Source organism: Pteronotus mesoamericanus, unplaced genomic scaffold (assembly GCF_021234165.1).
Source record: "Pteronotus mesoamericanus isolate MK-2021 breed Mesoamerican mustached bat unplaced genomic scaffold, CSHL_Meso_final scaffold_651, whole genome shotgun sequence".
In the NCBI taxonomy this organism is placed as follows: Eukaryota; Metazoa; Chordata; class Mammalia; order Chiroptera; family Mormoopidae; genus Pteronotus; species Pteronotus mesoamericanus.
Genome location: NW_026555325.1, coordinates 45,498,338 through 45,506,724, shown reverse-complemented (window position 1 = coordinate 45,506,724; position 8,387 = coordinate 45,498,338). Strand labels below are relative to the sequence as shown.

Below are 8,387 nucleotides of genomic sequence, written 5' to 3'. Positions count from 1 at the left end.
GAGAACAGGATTTTCAAATTAAGTTAATTTTTAATCTCTAGTCATTTTATGGTGATTTTTTTTCACTATTTTTAAATAATTGCAATAAATTATACCCTATAGTTACCATTGGGAAAAAAATTGCTAAAGTACATCTTCCTTCTTGCTAACCAAGATCATCTGAGCTACTCAAATAATCTTGAATATACAGACAACTTCTGGCACAGGAAATAAGTGACAAAGAAACTGTTGGGTAATTCTAGCAAAGAGCACTAGTTTGAGCAAACGTAACAAAACAATTCTTTATAATCCAAAGAGCCATGCTTTAAAAGCTCCCAGTGTTCCCTGAGAAACATTCACAGTCAATTAAAAAACAGCCATGTTATGTTATAAGAGATAATGGGAAAGGAATTTCCTGTCATAATGGGTGAGATGAGGCAACAAAAACAACCAAATAGGCACTGCTTGACAGAACAATAAAAATAAAACAACCTTGCATTTTTTAAATGCTACATATATTCTGATTGCATGAATTCTCATTGTCCCAGTTTTGTAATGGAGTTTAACTACTTTGAAAAATTTTCTGATGCATAGAGGGAACATTTTCCAGGCATCCAAATCTTTTTCAAATACAGAAATTATTATACTTCTCAAAAAAAAAAAAAAAATCAGTCTTTACCACTGCGATCTGTCATTTACTTGAGAATGGATAAAACTTATTAGACTTGAGTAACAAATGTTTAAAAAAAATCCAAATATATCTGATTAACTGTAGTAACTGGTCTTTGTGCATTTTACTCTTTTCAATTGAATACTACATATTCAAGTGCTTGCTATACTGTGGTTTGTCTGCGTAAAGGGCAAATCCTGTCTTTGAGTTATTACTGACAGTCTCCATTCCCAGGATGTAGGACAGAAAGTCCACAATTGATACAGGTGAATTGAAGCTGAGACCAATGCCAATTTTCTGACTGTCAGTCCACCTGTTCCATCACAGGACTAAAATGCGCAAGATTGTTAGGAACTGAAAGGACATACCAATTGAGCCCTGAAACTGAGTGTCTAGTTCAGTGATTTGCTGTAATCAATCAGAAAGAAGGTTAGTGTCCTTGTACGTATTGCAGTCACCTCAGTTAACCTCAGGTTGGCATTTACTTTTAAAAGCAACTTAGTTGATACTTAATTTATATACCATAGAATTCACTCATTTAAAATATACAATTCCATGTTCTTTAGAATAATTACAAAGCTGTACAATGATCACTATAATCTAATTACATTTATGTAGACACATTCTTCACCCTTGAAGAGACCTATGACTCTTACCTGATGGAAGAACAAAAAAAACAAGGGGAAAAAAAGAAGGAAAAAGGAAAGAAGAGGCAGAGGAAAGGAGGAAGGAAGAAAAGCTGCATACAAAGAATTTCATTTTAAAGAGTAAAGACAATGTTTGCAAAATTGAAAAACACTGGAAAGATATATTCAGTAAAATTTTAAATGTATATTTCCTCACGTTTAAAAGTGAGGAAAGATATAAGATGATTATATCTTTCTTTCCTTTGCATTATTAATTATTATTAATTATTAACTACTCGTTGAATGGGCAAATGATTCCAAGAAAATGGCTTCGTAAATGAACAGTGTTCCCGTAACAGAGCTGAAGCATCTTGGTTTAGTGTTATCCCTCTGCAAACCATGGAATTCAATTTTAACTGAGAATAGCTAGACTTATTCCATATTACCCCAAGAAATTTTTAAATAATAAAAGTATTTTTCTTTCATTTTTACTGTAATACTCAGTTTCAGGAATCAATAGGTATGTCCTTTCAGTTATTAACAACCTATGCTTTTCAGTCCTGTGATGGAAGAGACAGACTGACAATCAAAAAAATTGCATCTGTTGCAGCTTTAATTTACCTAGGTTTATCTGCTTCTTCTTTTCAAAGGGTATATTCCAATTCTTCTGTTCTTTTCTTCTCCAATTGTCAACATCTTTTTCTCTGTCAATTCTTCATTGACAAAGGATTTGGACAGATGCTAACGTTTCCTCCAAACTTAGCTTTTCTTTGAAATTTGCTAGGGCAGCAGAATAAGTTATATTCTCACATTATCAAGGGACTCTTCAAAAAGCCAACTCCCAGGAATTATCATTAAACTTTTCAGTATCTGGGCTACATTTCACAGACAGATATATACAGCCCTGCAGTTTTTTGAGATAAAGTTGTTTTATTACTTAGAGGAAATAGATTTTATCAGACATCATTCTAGCTAGTCCTGAGACATTGAAACCATAGTAGGCTTCACATTATAATCTTTTTTTTCTAAGTCCCCGAAATGTGCCCTTTCCTCTTATCTGTGAAATACAGTTTCTTTAGATTTACTCCTATTCTATCAAAGACTCCAAAGGACTATATGGAAAAAAATTCTCAAGACTAATCTACAATAAGGAATTTTAGTTATTTGTAAACTAATTCTGGAATTGCGAAATGACATGGATCCTTGCTTAGAATTCTTAAATAATGCTAAAAGTCATCTTTCTTCATTCCGACATTTTAAGACATTACTGTGGACATAACATTATTCCATAAAACTAGGTTATAATTTGTTACAAAGGAGTTGAAAGAAACCCTCGGATACCATCTAATTACTCTGTTATAATCCTGTTTTATAATTTTATTATTTGCTTTTTTCTTTTCAGGGGAGAGCATGAACGCAGACTCTTACTGCCACAAATTACGCAGCCAAGGTTCCCACATTTGGGGAAATCGTGGGGGTCAGCACATCCAGAGTGCAATGAGTGAATAAGCCTCACCCTGGGAAAACCACCTTCGTGATCATGGTGTCTCCCCTGCCAGGTAAATATCTGTTTGATAATTTTAAAATTGTCATGCAAATTAATTCCACTGAAGAGATTATAAATGACTCTAATTATGTAAAGTTTGTTTTTTGAAGAGACCAGGACTATTTTTGTCTTTGTCTGTGATTTTAAAATGTACATAGACTTAGTAATATGGAAATTGAAATTATCAAATATTACTTTAGAATAGAACAAAATTATAAGCCCCTGACATATTGCAAAAACTCAGGTTAATGATTAATGGTGTTGAGTTCTCAGAGGAATTGCTGAGCTCAAATGTACTGAGCTTTTCCAGCTTTCACATTGAATTCTCTGGGACGGCAAGCATCTTATCTTTAAAATACTTCACTTAGTTTTTACTAAATTAAGCTCTAAAAAACTCACAAATTATTTTTTTCGGTGAAGATTATCTGTTACGATCTTGATTGCCTACTGGCTAGAATCATACTAGTAAGTCAAAAATTGTTACACAGAACTATTTCAATTAAAAGTATAATTATGCAGTTTCATTGTATAGAAAATGGCAAAGATTTCAGTAAATTAGACACATAATAAAAACTAGTCATTAACCAGAAGCATATAAAAATCAATCAACAATTCTAAACACATTCCTTTAAAACACTAATGTTATTTTAATGCATTAAAATAAACTTAGTGTTTAACAAGCAATTGAAATTAGAATATCTCTCAAAAAATACAAAAATCCATTTGTATAATGCCATTTTTCCCAAGCAGTTGTTTTAACATTTAGTCATAATTAGTACATTTTTTTAAAAAATTATACACTTCTCTTATTTACAGAAGGTGTCAAAAGACTTGAAAATCCAAAATCTACATAAAAGGGAAAAACGTTTCTCATAAAAGAAGCCATCTTTATTTTTATTTATTTTGGGGGGGTGGGGGTACATGGACCTGCAATGAGCAAACTTGTGCAAAATTTTTAGTGTTTGCCTTGGATGTTACACATATTGTTTAGTTTTTAATTCACACTCTAAATCCAAAGGAGGTGCTCATAAATCAGAAACTTGGACAGGTCTCCTCCTATAAAGTCTTTCAAAAGTACTTAATTTAAGCCCACTTCGGGGTGCTACCCTAATTCAGAGTAAGGCAATAGGGAGTACCTGGTCAATTGTGTTTCCTGAATATTTTTGCCAGAGTCTTCTTTATTATGTCTTTCCTGTAGACTGAGGTTTTGAAGATGCATATAGTTTCCATTGAATCGATAGTGCCTGTCCTGCCTTCTGGGAGATTTCTGAAGTGAATGATGGTCCCTTGCCATCTTGAATGCTGTGAGAAAATGCAACCTTAGGGATTATTTCTTTAAGTAGAAGTTCTGATACCTCAGTTGCCATCTCAGTTCTAGTGGAGTATGTCTCCACTCATCCAGAAAAAAAAGGTCCATAAAAACTAATAAAAATTTTAAAAGTTTCCTCTGGTTTTAGACATCTGTGTAAAGTCAACTTGCCAGTTTTTAAATGGGCATATCCTTTTATATTGTACTTTCTTTCCTATTGAGGCATGTTTTGTCACAGGAATGTTTTTGGCATATATCTCACAGGCCTGAATAATCCTCTGGATCAGGGATGTCCAACCTGTGGCCCTCCAGAAAGAAGCCATCTTTAAAAGCAGTTAACAAAGGTATTTTTTAGTCATTCAGTCCCTTATTTAAACAAGATTTACTTAGAATTTATATTGTGGCTGATATTATGAATGAACAAAACTGAATTAACCTAGGCTCTGATGAAGTTTACATACTATCAGGAAAGACATTAGATAAAAATAATAATAATAATTGCACAGGTAATGAGAAGTGAAAAAAAGATATACAGGGTGCTCTGGTAGCATATTAAAAAAGGACCTTAACCAGTATGAAAATATCAAAGGGAGTTTTTCTGAGGAAGTACTGTTTCATCTAGAGCTTGAAAGATGTAAGTGAAGTTTACCAAGCAAAAGGAACATTAGGTATAAAGATCTGAAGGTGTGAAAACATGGCATTCAAAGAATTGAGAATAGACTGAGAAAGATGAAGAATGGAGCGACGGAGGAGAAAAAACAGACACAGCTGAAAAAGAGATAAGACCACAACAAAACCTGTAGGGTCTGTTAAGCCTTGTGATGGGAAACAACTGAAGTTGGCCGGGAGATATTAAATCTGCATGTAAATATGCATATTAATTTATCCATATTTTTGAAATGCATACCAGAAGAATTAAAATGCTGTTATTGTAGTTCAGGCAAATATGATGGTAGAGAAAGAAAAGGCTGTTCCTGAGAAAGGAAAAAACGTTGAGTGCATTATATTTAAGAGGTTAATGGACAAGATTTAGTGTCTAAAAGTACAGGGGTAAAAAGGCTGACAAAATGATCGCACAATTTTGTTTCTAGCAGCAGTGTGAGGCCCAGGTGGATCTGGAAGACTGGACTGGCTTCTAGGAAACAGATGCAGGTTTTCCAGTCAAAGAAATGCTTCTTACCTGACTGTATAGTTTCAGATTAATTGTTAAGTCAACCTTACTGATAAGGAGATCAAGTCTCATAAAAACTGAAAGATGACTGGAAACCTATCCAAAGATGCCAAAGGGAAGGATAAAAGCCATAATGCTTTTGCATTTAAATGTAGAATTGGACTAATCATCAGTAAAAACAAAGAACTGCTATAAAATATTTATTACAGATGAAAAGGAATGATGAAACATTTATCTGGGTTTTGCCAAATCTCCATCATTTCCTTATAAAATTGGTCTACATATATCCTGTTCCAACAATATGGTATCACTGCAGAGGAAAGATAAATGATAATCAAGGAGAACTCAAAAACAGGTAGAAAATGGAAATAATCTGCAATTATAAACCTGAATAAAAATACTATTACAACAATTTGTATGTATGAAATATTTAAACATCAAAGCATCAGGCAGCTCTTAACTATAGTTTTTATCTGTTAGGTGGTTGAAGGGAGAATACATATTATTCTGAGACAAAAAGAAAACCCCTCAGGAGGAAAATGTTTCCTAGTACTGTCTTGCAGTATTGAAGGAGAATCATTCAATCATGCAAATTAACATCTTGCACATAAATTGATGTTCTGTCTCAAACCCAGCAGCAATTCTATAATTCCAGTCAGAAATCCCCTGACTTGAGTTGGCACAGAAAATTCATAGAAAATACTCTAATACATAGTTGTAGACCTATCAGCTGAAAACGTTATCAGTAACTACAGGCAGTAAAGAAGCCCCGTCTTTGGTGTAGCCAACATTTGAACACGACTGGCTAATTCTATAAAAATAACAGGAGCAGTTGACACAATGTAATCAATAAAATGGCTGAGGATACAGAAAGATTATGCTTAAGGTACTGGTGTATGAGTAACCTCTCAGAGAGACCCCCAGCTGCACCCTTAACATAAGAGCTCTGACAACATGAAGAGACCAACCCACTATGAGGAGGCATGGACAAGTGTGGAACTTTGAGGTGTACAGGAAGATGATCAAGCACTTGAAGAGGGAAATGGAGTTGGACAGAACCAAGATGGGGAGAATGATCTAGCTGTCCTTGTCTATGGGTGGAAATAAGAAGGGACTGACAGCTAAATCTTCAGCTACAGGTAGAGGTGAAACTTAACTTTCACACAGTCAATGCTTCTGAACACTGTTCATGAACACCTTACAGGGGCTTTCTTGTTCTGAATATATTCTTTCGTACTTGAATGGGGATTTCAAGCTATAAAATGGCACCATCTGAAGGTCAACAATTTCTACAAGTTGGTTAGATTTGCCCACAGAGCAATAATTGCAATTAATTTGATGATTTGATTGTGTTTTTTCATTGTTTTATTTTTATAAATAATGCAAAACACTGAAAAGGAAGGTTCTTTAAGAAAAAAGTGTTCCTTAATTCTAGGTCATGAACTTGAGAAGGATGCAATGATGCTCTTATAACTCCGGAGGGGTAAGGGTTTCATACTGAATCCACGCTGCCTAGAACATTGCCAGGCATGTGCTTGCTGTTTGGTAAATATTTGCAAAACAAAGGAATGAATGAATGAATAAATATAATCTCAGATCAGGACTAGGCAGCACAGGTCCACACAAAAACCAATAATTTCAGGAACTCATAGCATCTATGTAAGGGGACTGGAACAATGCCTTCGAATGCCAGTAGCTACGGTCCAACACCTGAAGGCTTGAGGCAGGAAAAAAGAATCAAGACATAGTATAGAGAGAAGCCAGCTCTTCCAGACTACATTCTTACGCATCTCATATTTTTCTGAAAACATAACTAATATTCATCATTAATAACATTTATTAAGAAACACTGTGGACAAAAAAATGACCAATTTTCAGTCAGAAGGTCTGAGCTGAAAACTGTGTCTTCAGTGTTATGTTTGCTAAATGTATTTGGGCAAGTTGCTCAATCCTCTGAACCTCAGTTTTCTCATTTGCACAATGAGAAGATTAAGTTTCTTATACAGTGAGTCATTTTTAAGAAAAAAATGAGTTACTGAGTACATGTGAAAGTAGCAGTTACACCAGTGTTATAGACAAAGCAAGCACTAAATAAGTAGGGGTTTCAAAGATGTTAAATAGTACATATTATTGTCCTTATTTCTGCATCATACCAAATTGTACCTACTTGTTACCGAAAAAGTTTGTGTACTACCAAAAACACTGATGAACTAGTAATTCTACACTCTGGAAAAAACAAATCTGAAAAATTCCAGGTTTCCTCAGCATTGTAATTACCACTATTGTAAGTAGAGGAAGGAATTGATCAAGACCTCTTCAACACTAACTTAACTGGTTTATTTGTAATGGAATATTAGGAGCATGACTAAGAATCTGTTAGGCTTCAGACTAACATGTTAAATAACCAAATAACATCATATCTAGGTTTGGAAAAGGATGCAGCTGGTGTTTAAAAAAAAAAAAAACAAAAACAAAAACTAGTTGAACATATTTTGTTACTATTTGAAAACTTCCAAAGGTCAGGGAATAGAAAACTATTCTTTATGCCCAACTGCACAGATACACTTCACATGGTTCTCTATTTCTAGAATAAATATACAGTCATTATAAAAACCTGACAAAGTAGAGTGCCATCTGCTACTTTTAGAGTGGATTCAAATTATTTCCTAAAAGAAGGTTGAGGCAGAGATGAAAAGGTGCACTCTTTACTTCCTTGCACCCAAATACTTTAATTTTTTTTATCACAGTTTGTTTTCTTCAACATTGTTTATACTGTCCCTGAGAAGCAAGAATAAATAATATGTTCAAGCTCAATATAGGCAATTTTTTCTCCCTGCTGTTAACTTACACTTATCAGAAAATAATTTTCTGAAACCAATTATCATCCTATTTGAGTTTAAATATTTAAATATTTTCTATGGTTACTGTTGAAATATTTGTCCATGTTATAACATAAAAATTTAACATTATACTAATTTTGGAAAGAATTACACAATATAAAACAATAAAACAAAGTTAATGTTCTCAGAAAACAATTTGTTTTGTTTTGAAACTACATAATGACCTTTGTCCTCTATCTTCATTCC

General features: G+C 33.7%; 1 non-coding gene across 1 annotated transcript; it reads right to left on the bottom strand.

Annotated features, from left to right (window-relative positions):
• Positions 1-2,674: 2,674 nt before the first annotated feature.
• Positions 2,675-2,842, bottom strand: LOC129061973 (U1 spliceosomal RNA). Its single transcript, XR_008528224.1, has one exon. It is a non-coding gene; the product is annotated as a U1 spliceosomal RNA (small nuclear RNA).
• Positions 2,843-8,387: the final 5,545 nt, after the last annotated feature.